Source organism: Protopterus annectens, chromosome 14.part0 (assembly GCF_019279795.1).
Source record: "Protopterus annectens isolate FY-2018-M chromosome 14.part0, PAN1.0, whole genome shotgun sequence".
Lineage (NCBI taxonomy): Eukaryota > Metazoa > Chordata > Ceratodontiformes > Protopteridae > Protopterus > Protopterus annectens.
In genome coordinates this window covers 55,355,452-55,365,731 of record NC_056748.1, presented here as the reverse complement: position 1 = coordinate 55,365,731, position 10,280 = coordinate 55,355,452, and the positions used below count along the sequence as shown (strand labels likewise).

The following is a 10,280-nucleotide window of genomic DNA, read 5'->3' as shown; positions in this document are numbered from 1 at the left end:
CAACCTCTTAGACGAAAAAATCTGGACAAAGCCACAAACAATGGGGGGGGGACAAAGGCCCAAAAAAGGGACAATTTTTAAATACTGATCTTACAAAATTAGAAAGTTGATAGAATAACATGTTTTGCATTACCATGAATTTTCTGAAGGGTATGAAGTCTGAAATTCAATTATTTTCTGATTTCAGTCCTCTATGATTTGCTAGTGATTTGCCAGAAAACCATAACTTTATGAGAAATAGACCAAAAATATGAGGCAAAAATCTGGGCATTCTGCAAAAATCTGGGCAGTTGAATGGTATGTTGAATCCTCAGGATGCTTAAAATGAAGAGTAATGATATAAGAAAAAGTCTTCCTGATGATAGTTTTGGGTGTCTTAACTTGTAATCTTTTTACACTGCAGCTTAGCTTTTCACACATGTCCACTATGTCATGTGACTTGCACAGTACAATGCCCTGTCATCAGACTTACCCTCAGAGTAAGAAAGTTACTGCAATGTCATTCAATACCAGCATAACTTTCTTACACTGGCAGTAAGACTTTATGAATCCCTCCGGGGATCACTTTTATTAAGTCTTTATGAATCCCTCCCGGGATCACTTTTATTAAGTCTTTATGAATCCCTCCCGGGATCACTTTCATTAAGTCTTTATGAATCCCTCCCGGGATCACTTTTATTAAGTCTTTATGAATCCCTCCCGGGATCACTTTTATTAAGTCTTTATGAATCCCTCCCGGGATCACTTTTATGAAATCTTTATGAATCCCTCCCAGGATCACTTTTATTATTCTTTTTCTTATTTTCTGCACAGTACGCACAACTAGACTCACAAAAACTGGAAGATCCTGCCTAAAAGTATTGGTCATCAGATGGCCAAAGCATTGCATTAGTCAGGGGCTGCAGTATCCTCTATCTGGTTCCACAAAGTGCTATTATGTCTCTGTAATTGATATATTCATATAATTCTAGTTTACAGACTGCTTTATCCATTATAGCAGCATTTTACCTTTTGTATTATATGTATTACACCAGCAACTAGTTCTGTCTTAAGTAAATATAACAGAGCTGAATGGAGGAAGGGCACTGAGCAAAACTCTGATCTGTGCTAAATAACAATAAGTATCCGTTTTTTTTTGCTTATTTTTACTAGTTATTGCTTATTATAGATATTTATATCACTTTTGTCTGTTGCATACTTTTTATTGTATTTTATAGCTATAAACTAATCTGCTCAGTTGCACTAAAACTCACAGGGCCTGATAAATAAAGTTTTTACTGTCACACTGTTTGCAAATCTTTTCTAGCTAGTTTCACTGTGTGTGAGGTATTAACTGGAAATTTTCTCCATTTGTTAAACATCTGTTGGTGTTTGCTTGTTCTGATTTCCTGCCAAGGAGTGTATTATATAACTGATTTGTTTGCAGTTAAAAGCATTCTCTAGAGTTTCCTTGCTCCTTTAACTGTTTAAAACTTTCATTTGAAGGCTCACTGCTGTTTTTTGCTGTGATAAACATTTCTGTAGTGTTTCTCCCAAAGTAGTTTAGGTAGTAGCTGTAGCATTGTCCATATTCAGGCTTGTGTTCTGGGCCTAGTTGTTTGCTTTCAGAGACTGTGTGTCTGAGCACATGTTCCAGACCATCTTAGTTTGGCAGAAGCCATTTTGCATTTCAGTGAGAGTGTAGTGTTTATGGTCATTGGCTGATTGGGGTTACCTGGACTACGGCTTGGAGTAAAGACCTCATAGGTTCATAGGTTGGTACTAGGCTATCTGCCCAAGGGCCTATACAAGCCTAGCCATATCAATTACCTGGCTATTTCTTCCCAGAATATTTACTTCCCTGGTCCCCTGTCTAGCAGGGTGACTGACGTGATCCCTGGGGTGAATTTCCTATCTCCCATCCAATCATCAAGGTTCCTTTTGAAGAGGGCCAAAGTGGCACTCTGCTTGACATGTATGGGCTGTCTATTCCAGAGTATGGGGAGTCTCTGGGTCAGGAACCTATCCCTCCAGCATGTTTTGTTCATTGTGATGACCAGATTTAGATCCCTGGAGCGTGAGCTCTGAGGAATTGGGATTTCTTTAAGTGTAGCATGTCCAACAGCACTGGGTTTGACATGGCCTTGTATGTTAAGCAGAGATCACCTCTGAGTAGGGGATATGTGACAGAGTATATCTGGAGTTTTTTTTAGATGGTCAGCATAGGGCATCTGTTTTAGGCCTGTGATTCTTTCAGTGAGGTATTTCTGTAGCCTTTCCAGTTCTTGCAGATGTCTTGTGAGGCACCCTGGAGAATATTAGGGTCCCACCTAACACTTTCATACTGGGTGACTTCAACTACCCCTCCATTAACTGGGAAAACTACTCATGTACCAATACACTTGCCCAATGTTTCCTGGAATTCATCAATTGCAATGCCCTGGACCAGCTTGTTCTTACCCCCACTAGAGGTAGCAACATCCTTGACATGGTCATTACTAACATGGGTGACCACTGCTCTACACCAATAGTCAACTCCTCCCTGGTTAGATCTGACCACAAACTAATCACCTTGGAAATAACCCTCCCACCCCTCACCCCCACAAAGGTAACCACCATGAAAAACGTCTCCAGAGCTAACTTTGGGCTCATAAAAACAGAGGTGGCTAACTTCACTGCACCCATGCAAATGGAGATCAGTTACATGACTGCCAAATCATACACCAATGCACTGTACGAACATGTATACAAATGCATGGATCTTGCCATACCCAATAGAACCAAGACATTCTCCTCCAAAAAAAGGAAGCCAATCTGGTGGTCCCCTGCCATAAACAAACTCTACAACAGAAGGAGAAAACTGATGCGGAATAAGGTGAAGTCCCAAGACTGGAAAAACTCCCTTACCAGCCTCAACAAAAAGTTGAGATTCCTCATCAAATCCTCTAAAGCTAGCTATGAAAAAAGAATTGCAGTAGATAGTAAAGACAACCACAAGGTCTTTTATAGTTATGTAAAGAAACTCCACGGCAATACCAAGATTTGTTCTGAGCTACTGCACAATGGTACCTCCTATACCAAGCCAACAGATATTGCCAATATACTGGGCAACAGATTCAGTGCCAACTTTACCCCTCTCCCCCCGCAAGGGACCAGTCACAACACCAGTAGATTGCCAGGCACCCAGTATTACTGCTGCACAGGTTAAAACAGCACTGCCCAAGGCCAAGAAAGACAGCTTTTATGGAACCTGACAATATCTGTGGCTGTGTTCTGCATGAACTACAGAGTGAACTGGCACCTCACCTGTGTGCCCTGTTCAATCACAGCCTGACCTCAGCCATTGTCCCTACTGAATGATGCACTGCTACAGTCATTCCTCTCCACAAAGGAAGAGCGGCTACAGACCCTGTGCATCCATCCTGCTGCTGTCCGCCATCACCACCAAGCATGACATGATTAGAGACAGTCAGTATGATGTGCAAATGAAAGGATCATTGGTATAGCGGTACAGCTCCGTTAGCCGTGTATCTTCTTTGGGTACAGTGACCAGCTAAATGTAAAAAGCCTTCTGTCCTCCATCCATAAAACTGTGCAAACTACAAATCCTTCTTATAGCCCTTTTTTTATTACTTCTTCATAAACTCCACACCTGCATTTACAGAAACTGGAACGCAGCTGGGATCACTTCACTGCCAAGGATATGGTTTTGTCCCACCTGTCTATCTTTGACAAGACAATAAAAAATATTTCACCTTTCACACTGTCATGTTTCTCATCGTTAGCATTTATGTCTCTTTCTCTTTGGTTTCCCATTGTCCTCCTCCCTCCTGTGTTCTAACTTCCTGTATTATTTCCACTCCTTGCTTTTACGTTCTCATAGTGCCCATACTCACTGCAGTCCTCTAATATATACCACTTCAAAAATACAAAATATAAATGATGCACAACACATTGGCCTCCTAAGATAATTCTGTGCAGGGGTGTGATTACATACACCAACAGAACATACGGTAAGAGAGACAGTGGTACACCTTCCATTAGGTTAAGGTAACATATCTCAGCATTTAGTATCAACATCTGGAAGTATCACCAGAAGTGCAAAACCATTTTTACTGCACTGCACAGGATTTCACATGCAGAGCTATCAATGCAGATTTGGATGTAACACAGCAAATAACATGCAAGTCACAGTTATGAGATAAACAATTCACTTAATTAGAATGGTACAGGTGATCAGGAAAAATGACTGACTGACTCCTTCATGACAAGGGGTATTTATCCCAGTATCTTATCTGGCCAGAAATATAATGCAATACGCATTCATTTATAATTGAGCAATATTTTGCTCAGCACAAATGTCCAAGCTTGAAACAAATAAATGAAATTACTAGGGTACAAATGACCTGTAATGATAATTGTGTCCACTCAGATGTATGTTTGTCATATTACTATTCATTCAATTAAAGTTCCTGATCCAATCATTTTAGAATACAGGCTGCATATGTAATTATGTACTTAGGCCATATATCATGTAAAAATGGTCAGTTAGACTAATCCTATGAAGCCAGGAGACACAAGTCTGGAAAATAGTATCCTAAGTACATTCCTGAGTTTATTCCCGGTTCTAGGCAGTAAGGCTTTCTGAATCAGCATTATACCATGTGCTTTTTTGGAAAGGTATAGCCTCAGTCATGTATCCAGTGATAGTCTGGAAGTAGAAGATGGGCAAGGGAAAACTTATATAATACACTCTGCTTGTGCTGTGCTGATGAGGTTGTGACAGGGATGAAATATGCATATCCACTCTGAAAAGTATAAGAAAAATGAGGGAAGGGACTGTTTCATCTGCACTCCAGATTTCTAGTCTTCACACAGTGTAACAACTCCTCCTCAAACTCACTATACCAACATCAAGCACTTCTAGATGGGTTAAGGCCATATTTCCTGAATGGATAACTCTGCCTTGGAATATAAACAGGGTATCACTTGATTATGCACAGCTCGGTGTGGTTATGCACAGCTCAGTGTGGAGAGTAACAGAGGCAAATTGGGGACAAGTGGACAATAGTTTTTAGTACTTTTCAAGAGGAAATTCCTTTTTCATTGCACAGATTGTTACTAAAGATATGGCATCCAGGTCAGGAATGTGATCGTTCCACTGTATTCCACACTCCGCTGATCACTGAGTATAATGTTCCCTTTGGTATAGGTCTGTCCAAACATTTGATACAACTTGATTGTCTACAGTGACTTCCTACTAAGAAAATCAAGGAGCTAAATCTAAGAAGTATGTGAACTGTCTGAAAGTCTTGTCCCTCTTCTCTGTATCATACAGGCTACTGAGGGGTGAACTCTGCCTCACTTAGACAGCCTCAACATACACTTTCCTGTCAGACCTACTGCACATTCAGGAGTTCAATGGGGGTCTAAGTAACCTGGCAAGAGATGTCAGTCTCTTTTACAAAATAAATAGAACATGTTGGAGGAACTGATTACTATCAAATTCAGCCCTGGTTTAGTACACTTGCCCCTTGTGCATAGGGGTAATAAGTAAATGTTCTGCTCACCTCTAGGTCAGTGTTCTAAAGATCCTCACAGATCAATAGGTTAGTAAATATCTATACAGATATGAAGCTAAGTATTTGGTGACCATAAGCAAGGATCTAGTTAGCCTTGGGGCTGGAGTGCTTCAGGAAGAGCCCTGGTTATAGTGGACAAAGTACAGTCAACTATACATAAATCAGGGTATATACATAGTATGAGACCTCTTTGTAGCTTTTTTATAATTTCTTAAAGGAAGTCACAATCACATGAATGAGAACTTATGGCATAATATTGTTTATAGCCAAACTATCGTAAGAATTAAATTAGACAAATTATTGGTTTTGTAATAGCTGTTTATTAGTTTAGTGATTAGGAATGTGAGGAATGTAGCATCATAGCTTTTAATAGACTGAACAATTAATTCCTTAATTCCTTGAGGCTGTTGAGATAAACAGCACTATGTCAGCATAGTCTTTGACATAAACATAAGAGCAACTGTATCCAGGTATTAAATTAAAAGAGAGAAGCTGCCTTTATCATCTCAACATCACTCTTATACTGCCTGATCTCTAGAACTTGATGCAACATAATAGTGACAGTCATTTCTAAATATACTATATTCTGCAAAAGTTGTTTGGGGTCATTTTACTTTTTGCATTGAGAAATGCAGTATGTCTTGTTTTTCAAGCTGTAGAAAGTCAGCATAGCTCTCAAATCCTAGCACAGCTAGTAATGCAGAAAACCAACTACAAGTTTATGCAGTTTAAATTCCAGCTGATTACCATCCTTAGCTGTCTTTGGCTCCTCAAGTTGCCTGTGCTTTCTTCTTTGGTAGTACTTTTTTATTGCAAGAAATGTGAGCTAGTCATAGCAAATGCAGTCTACAGTGTAGAGGAAAACAAAAGTGACCACGTTAAGGGTTCTTAAAGCCTGAAGTAAGCCAGGGACTCTGCAGTCAAACCCACCTTAGCCTTTATCAATATCTGGGCAGCATTTCTGCACTGGCATGACTATTTGTATGTTCTTACACTCTGTTCTTTGCAATCTGTTCAATATACTTAATTTCAATATACATTCTGCGTCATATAACCTTTTAACTATCAAGCCATGAAGAACACTTTGCATGATTTTTGCATTCTGCTTTATATAACTTTTTACTTGTATTCTGAAGCAGTAGTGTGCATGTTTATTATTTCTATTTATAATTCATCTAATGAACATTTTTATGCTCCAGTAAGAGCAGCAAGTGACTCTTTTTAGGGGTTACATAGGGCACTGCTCGGTTATATGGTGACTTGCACAAAGTTGCTCAAATGGAAAGTAAGGGAATCAAACCTAAGTCTGCAAATGAAGCTCATTACTAGCTCAGTCTTAAATATCTTGCACAAATTCCCACACAGAAAATAACTGCATTTGGCCTGTAATATTTTTATGCATAACATTGTTGTGTACACTGTGCAATAGTGAGAAAATAAAAAATATATACATAAAGAAATGAAACTCACGGGTTGCCTAGTTCAACAGATAAATGGATCATCTAGCATATTATTCTTGTGTATGTCAGTATCTTCAGACTGGAAACCAAATCGGTTTACTGAGGATTAACAACAGTAAAAGAAAATTGCTTATCTAATTGATCACTGACTTAATCACTCAAACTGATTATTAACACATATTTAAAATTTGGAAAGAGGGGTTATGCCTGCACTACTGTAACTCAATTACTGTACTGAAGATGAAGCAACGTCAGGCAAGACTTACAGAAGGCATACTGGTTTAGTAGTGAGGTTGTTGTGGTGACTTGGGAAATCTTGCTAGGTATATCTATTTAAAGAGAACACATTCTTATTAGGGGCAATTTTTGGCTAAGTTAACCAAGACAATCAATAAAAGTTTCTACTCTTTCTGGTACATGCTGTGGGAACTTTCCCTTCCACATAAGCAGCCACTAGCTCAAGTGACTAGGAATGTGGTTTAACATCTCATAGCGCAGGTTGATAGGAACATAGTTTAACATCTGATATGAAGAGTGACACCGTAGCACTGCATCAGTAGTATCAGGGCAAGAACATGAATCCAAAAGCACAGTGTCAGGACAGAGCTCACAGGTTTCTGATCTCCCCGCCATCAAAAGCACGTGTAGCACCTGGTAAATCAGTGACACTGAAAATGTAATCATATGCTAAAAAAATACACTTCTACAAGGAAATTAAGAGGTTTGGTGTGCCGACATAGCAAGAAGAGCAGTTCCATGAATGCAGCCCAGTTACTCTGTAGACCATGTTGCATCCCATGCCTCATGCACATGGGGGAGAGATATTCCCCCACCTCTCCTTTACTCTCTCCCCAGTGCAGAAAATCAAGACAATATGATGGCTGCATAAGAACAAATGTGTGTTTGAGTGTGCGTGGATGTGTGCGTGTGCTCATGCGTGTGTGTGTGTATGTGTGTGTGTGTGTGGGGGGGCACGTTTATTTGCTTGAAGAGTGAAGTTATTCCCTTGAAAGCATGAGCCAAGGTAGTACCAGGAAGCACCAGTAAAGCTTATTTGTTCCAGCTTCAACTCCGTTTGTTTTGTTTATTTGGTTTTATTAGATTTATCTTGTTCGTGTTTTATGAAGCGTAAAGTTATTTATATTTATGTATATAAAATTATTCTAGATTGATATTAACAGACAATATATTTTTCATACTTGAAATTTAGAAATACTGCTTAAAATAAAAATCATGAAGAACAGAACTGAGCTAATCAATGACTACAGAGCCAGTGCAGGATATGAATGAATTTGTATAATTTAAGAAGCATGTCATTATGTCAGCCAAAAAGATCTAGATCAAGTTCAAAACTGTGACACTTCCAAGTCTGTAAAAAGAAGAATATCAAGCCCCCAATGAGGGGACACACTCCTACACTTCAAATCTTTACAATTACTGACTCGAAATTTGCACAAACTTGGAAAAATGGAAAAAAGTGAATAAAATGTAAAATTCACCTTCTCCCTCTTCTTGAAGTCCAGCAAAGCACAAACAAGTAATCATTCTGCAACTGAGCCACAGATGTTGCACTCAGGCATCAACTACAGGAAACAAATGATCTTTGTACTTTGACACATCAATACATGAGACAGAAGGGTGCATGAGTTTCTTTCTGCTGTATCACACTGTGCAAACAACATCAGATCAAACATACTGTTCACATTTTCAGAAGACAGATTTAATCACATAATTGAAACAATCCACCCCACTGTTCACTAATAATCCAGAGCAACCACTACCTTTTCCTATGTTCTTAGGTATTTAATAGACATGCTTTGCCTCACAAAACCAAGGTACAACGTTTGATTCTTGCCTTTTGAAGGGAAATTGGTTAAGTTTAGAATTAAGGCAGCTAGACTAGTAATTAGCTATGAACCTATGAAAAGAGACTAGACCAATTTCTTAATTGTCCCAGAGTCCAGTCTGGTTAAGTGACCTGTCCAGAGTCACAGACTTGGCAAACTCAAGATAAGACAATGAAATCCTAGACCACAAGAAGCAGCCTATTAAAAGGTCATAACCTTAATCCTGGGCACTGACTGCGAAACTAAAAAAAAAATAAACAGGAGCCTGTAGCAACACTTCCAACATTTTGCCTGTATTATCACTCTCTTGCCACTTTCTTGCAGGAAAGTTTGCATTGGGTTTCATGACTTCCTTCTTAACACTAGTAATGAAATGCACGCTGTTTTAATACACCCTACACAACCACACTGGACACGTTGCACGTGTACTTGTTTATCTATGATGAATGATTTGAAAAGGTGGAGCAAATGGATGAGAGATCAAGGAAGAGGCTGCAAAAGCCTTATAACATTCCTTCTAAACACATTGAAGATATTCTTGCCAAAAAATAATTCAAAAGGTAAACAGCATGCTTATTTGTACATGACAGAAGTACCTCTTAAATCCTTATAATAATAATATCCTGGGACTGGATTTGACAGCACCTTTAAACATTTACAGATAAAAAGTCAAATCTGTATCAATGTTAGAACATGTTGTTGCTCATATTCTATTTTAACAGTTGCTAAGAAACATTTTAAATGGAAACATTTAGATGCCATTACATTTTTAAGATCTGCAAACTTGCAACGTTGACATGCATCATATCAAACAGTGATATAAACAGCGCTTCTTTATAGTTCTTAGATTATTTACCCGATGTATTATACTTTCATATTTCCACTTTTTTCTCATCGTTTTCCTTATAAAAGACACAGAGGGTAGATAAGAACCTAAACAGGAAATCTAACAGCATGTAAAACTGAACATCCAGACCAACATTTCTGATTCTTGGTCTCACGATCTCACAGTCTACAGGAATTTATTACTCTGATATTCTAACACATTCAGATGTCACATTAAACTACTTTAAATAAATCCCCAAAAGCTGAACACTTTAAAAATACTTACAAGTTTTACAAGCAGCAGAAAGTGCAGATAAATCTCTGTGCCTTGCCTTCACCTTGTAGGTGAACTACGTACGTACCTGGTTGTTTTCACCTGCTATGACAGCACCTCCCTTTGAAATCTGATCATTCAGGAAATTCCATCTGAACTTTTCCCGGTACAATGCCATCAGATATTTCATATCTGGTAAACTGAAGGGGTTTTCTTGACGAGGGGAGAGTTAGCTTTGACAGACTTTACTGTACATTGCATTATCGTAACTTATTTCAAATAGATTAACTGTAAATAAACCCAAACATTCTTT

At 38.6% G+C, this 10,280-nt stretch overlaps 1 protein-coding gene across 1 annotated transcript in view; it reads right to left on the bottom strand.

Moving 5' to 3' along the window:
- PLEKHS1 (pleckstrin homology domain containing S1) overlaps positions 1–10,037 on the bottom strand; it is a 452,990-nt gene extending 442,953 nt beyond the window's left edge. The window contains exon 1 of the mRNA XM_044055523.1: positions 9,980–10,037. The gene's annotated coding sequence lies outside the window, so the exon portion shown is untranslated. The remainder of the gene's footprint in view (positions 1–9,979) is intronic.
- Positions 10,038–10,280: the final 243 nt, after the last annotated feature.